General features: G+C 42.0%; 1 pseudogene; it reads right to left on the bottom strand.

Moving 5' to 3' along the window:
• Positions 1 to 1,613: 1,613 nt before the first annotated feature.
• On the bottom strand, positions 1,614 to 3,681 carry LOC102479537 (zinc finger CCCH domain-containing protein 15 pseudogene; annotated as a pseudogene).
• Positions 3,682 to 4,776: the final 1,095 nt, after the last annotated feature.

The raw sequence follows: 4,776 nt of genomic DNA, 5'->3' as shown, positions 1-4,776 counted from the left end.
AGTTAAAAGTGAATCTCCCTGAAAGGAAGGTTTTTTAAAACTGCATTTGCTTTTTTTTTTTTTTTTTTGAGTGGTTTTTGCTACAGGGCGCATGCACTCGCCAGAAAGACAGAGACCAGAGAGACAGAAAGCGAGAAATCACCCGCCAGGGAGGATGGCCATGCTGCAATCCCTTCTACTCCGTTCTCCTCTCGGGATCTTGGGCACGCACGCACATGCGCCCGGCGTGAGTTTTAAGCCACCGAGTCCGGGACTCGAACTACGGTCAACTATGTGGGAGTCCAGCGACATAGCCATTACGCTAACTGCTGGTCCAGTATTTGAAATTTTGAAAGTTGTTTATTAACTGTCAAGAACTATGGAGTATGAATAAAAAAAAGTTTTTTTGAAGAGATTTTTGCTATAGGGCACATGCGCTCGCCAGACAGACAGAGAGAGATAGAGAGACAGAAAGTGAGAAATCACCCCCCTGGGGGGATGGCTATGCTGCAAACCCTTCTCCATTCTCCTCTCAGGATCTTGGGCACGCATGCACACGTGCCCAACGTGAGTTTAAGCTACCGGGTCTGGGATGTGAACCGCGGTCGACTACGTGGGAGTCCAGCAACATAACCATTACACTAACTGCTGGTCCCTGAGCAAAAATTTTTTGATATGTAAAGTAAATGTTTAGGGAAAAATGTAAAAATAAATAAATGAATGAAAAAAAGAAGGAAAAAATAAATTAACTGCTTTTTCAAGAGTCAAATTTAAACTTCTTCAAAGTGTAACTCAAATGTTGTTATTGTTAGTAGAAGTGGAAATGAGGTGGAAACTATAAAGAAAAAAAAGCAAAACTGCCTTAAATGAAGGTTTTTTTGGTTTGTTTGTTTCTGTTTTTGTTTTTTTAGAGAGATTTTTGCTATAGGGCACGTGTGCTGGCCCGAGAAACAGAGAGAGAGAAAGTGAGAAATCACCCCCCAAGGAGGGATGGCCACACTGCAACCCTTTCTCCTCCATTCTCTTGGGATTTTGGGCATACACACTACATGCTGGGCATCAGTTTTAAGCCACTGGGGTCCAGGATTGAACAGTGGTTGACCATGTGAGAGTCCAGCACCTTAACCAGTGTGCCACCTGCTGACCCCAATGAAGGGTATTTTAAAATGTAAATTTATGGGGACCAGTAGTTGGCATAATGGCTATGTTGCTGGACTTCCATGTATTCGATCGCGGTTCAAGTCTCGGACCCGGTGGCTTAAACTCACACTGGTGCGTGTGCTTGCATGCCCAAGATCCTGAGAGGAGAATGGAGGAGAAGGGATTGCGGCGTGGCCACCCCTGCCCCCAGGAGGTGATTTCTCAGTTTCTGTCTCTCTGTCTCTCTCTATCTTTCTGGCAAATACATGCACCCTATATCAAAAACCTCTCCCCCCCTAAAAATGTAAATTTATTTATTCCTGATAATAACACATGCTCAATGAAAATCAAAAGCTGAAAAAAACAATTATATTTTGTACTTGAGTGGATAGTTACAATAATCAATCATTTTCTGCAATGACCATTATATTTTCAATTTCTCATGAACTATTGTGATCTTACTATGAGGTGTGGTCAAAGTTTATCATCATTTTTTATGTATGCCTTTTCCTTTTCTTTTATGCAAGAAAAGATTCCAGAGTGATTTTGGTAACATTTGGACCTAAGGCAGAATGCTCTCTTTCAATAAAATTTTCTAATGACATTTCATCTTTCTCTTCTTTTTCTTTTTCTTTTCTTTTAAACATGAATCCAGGAGGAAGTGCATGACAGTGTACGCACACGCCACCTCCCCTCGTGCATACCCCAGGCCAGCCATACTTGTTATCAATCGCTTCAAGAGAATGCTTGCACACTATTTGAGCTTTTGGTTTTTCTTTTCTGTCTCACCATGTTTCTTGTTCACTACTTCTTCCAGTTTTCCCTCATCCCAACTATTCATAGTATCGTTTTTAAGTTCTTCATCTCTTTTTTTTTTTTTTGGAGAGGTTTTTTTTTCCGCTATAGGGCGCGTGCGCTCGCCAGACAGACAGAGAGAGACATAGAGACAGAAAACGAGAAATCACCCCCATGGGGGCATGGTCACGCCGCAATCCCTTCTCCATTCTCCTCTCGGGATCTTGGGCATGCACACACACGCGCCCGGTGTGAGTTTTAAGCCACCGGGTCCGGGACACGAACCGTGGTGGACTTCGTGGGAGTCCAGCGGCATAGCCATTACGCTAACTGCTGGTTCCCAACATTATATGATTTTTCAAAGCAATTAATAACTTTAAGAAAAGTGGCATACCAGGGAACCAGCAGTTAGCATAATGGCTATGTCGCTGGACTCCCGGGGATGGCCATGCCACAATCCCTTCTCCTCCATTCTCCTCTCAGGATCTTGGGCATGCACGCACACGTGCCCGGCGTGAGTTTCAAGACACCAGGTCCAGAACTCGAACCGCGGCCAACTACATGGGAGTCCAGCGACATAGCCATTACACCATCTGCTGGTGTTATTCTTCATCTCTTGCATCAATGTAAACAATTCGTTTTTCACATTTTCTCTCTAGAGTCAAATCATGAGAGAACTTACAAGTAGCTTCCTTAGTACACCGTCCTTGCTTGAAGAATGCACATACCACGGACTTTGGATCTGCACCTTTACTTATTTTTTGAGTGGCAACTATAGGTTTGAACAACTCATTTAGCTTCTGTAATTCTTTCTTCTTGTAATCTTTCTTCAATTTCATTTCAGCTTCACTTTGTGGATTTTGCTGACCAGATTTAACTTGATGAATGACAGCCTTGATAAACTTCTGTTGCTTTGCTTTTTTCTTAATTTTTTTTTTAAAAAAATTGTTCATTTATTTAATTTTATTTGTTATTATTTATTTTGACCAGAGAGAGATAGTGAAAGAAAAGAAGAAAAGGGAGGGGTTGGCAGGTGGTATGGTGGTTAAAGGTGCTGGATTCCTACATAGCCGACTGAGGTTCAAGTCCTAGACATGGCGGGTTGCTTTCTCACTTTCCCTTTCTCTCTCTCTAGTCAAATTAAATAATAATAATAATAATAACAACAACAACAACAAACTGAATCAAATAAATGAATAATAATAATAGTAATAGTAATAACAACAAACTGAATCAAATAAATGAATAATTCTTAGAAAACATAAAGAAAGAAAGAGAAAGTGAGAAAACAAGCTGCCAGGGCCAGGACTAGAGCCACAGTTAGCCATGTGGGAGTCCAACGCCTTAACCACCACACTATCTGCTGGCCCTGTTATTATTATTATTACTTTTTAAGAGATTTTTGCCTTAGGGAGCATGCTCTCTCTGGAGAGAGAGAGAGAGACAGAGCAGTGAGAGGGGAAGTGAAAAATCACTCCCCCCCGGGGGTGGATAGCTGTGTCACAATCCTTTCTCATTCATTCTCTTCCTGGGATCTTGGGCACGCATGTACAGACACCTGCTGTGAGTTTTAAGCCACTGGGTCTAGGACTCAACCACAGTTGGTCATGTGGGAGTCCAGCGATGTAACTGCTAAACTAAGCCATCTGCTGGCCTCAAGGTCCCATTATTCTTGAAACTAAATGTTTTGTCTTTGATAATCTTCTCTTTCTTTTTCTACTCTGCCTTTTTGCTGGCCCTGGCCTGAGCCTGTTTCTTAGGGGGCATTAGGGAGATACGTGGAACAAGTGGTACCATGCCCATTCCTTCGCCTCCATTCTATTCTTGGGATTTTGGGCATACACACATAAGTGCCCAGTGTGTTTTTCATGTTATTGGGTCCAGGACTAGAACCACACAGTAGGCCGTGTAGGATCCAGTTACTGTGACCATCATGTCAAAGGCTGGTCTAAGGCTGATCCATCTTAACCATATACATATATGTTAAATTTTGCCAGAGGATGTGTGCACTTCACAGAGAGAGACAGAGATACAAGGAGAAGGAACCCTCTCTCAGTGGGATGTGGTCATGCTGCAATCCCTTCTCCATTTCCTCATTCTATTGGAATTCTAGACATGCCTGCGTACACACCTAGGGTGTTTTTCAAGTCACCAGGGTCAAGGCTCAAACCACACAGTCAATCCAAGTGGAACCTGGCTCCCTTAACCATGAAGCCACAGGATGAACCATAGCTTTATTTTAATACACTTATTAATAGATAAAACAAGAGACCAGCAGGTGGCATGGAGGTTAAGATGCTGGACACTCCCACATGGCTGAATGCAGTTTGAGTCCCAGACCTGGTGGCTTGTTTTCTCACTTTGCTCCTCTCTCTCTCTGTACCTCTCTCTGGTCAAATTAAAATAAATTAAATTAAATTAAATAATTCTTTTAAAAAATAGATAAAAACTGGGGCTGCAGGTGGTGTGGTGGTTAATGGTGCTAGATTCACATATGGTCAACCATGGTTTGTGTCCTATACCTAGTGGCTTGCTTTCTCACTTTCCCTCTCTTGCTTTCTCTCTCTCGTCTGTCCCTCTCTGGTAAAGTTTAAATAAGTAAAATTTAAAAAAATAGATAAAAATTAAAAAGATCTTTGCAGTATTGAATCATTTTAAAATAGAAAACAGACCAGAATGTTTGAGATTAAGTGCCTTATGGTAGTAATAAAAGTTGTAAACAAAAATATTTAGTGTAGCTTCAAAAGTAAAAACAACCATTCTAGGGACCAGCAGTTAGCATAATGGCTATGTCGCTGGACTCCCATGTAGTCGACCGCGGTTGGCATCCCAGACCCGGTGGCTTAAAACTCACGCTGGGCG

Source organism: Tupaia chinensis, unplaced genomic scaffold (assembly GCF_000334495.1).
Source record: "Tupaia chinensis unplaced genomic scaffold, TupChi_1.0 Scaffold000186_1, whole genome shotgun sequence".
Lineage (NCBI taxonomy): Eukaryota > Metazoa > Chordata > Mammalia > Scandentia > Tupaiidae > Tupaia > Tupaia belangeri.
Note: the sequence above shows the minus strand (reverse complement) of the source record. Positions and strands in the feature narration are given on the sequence as shown.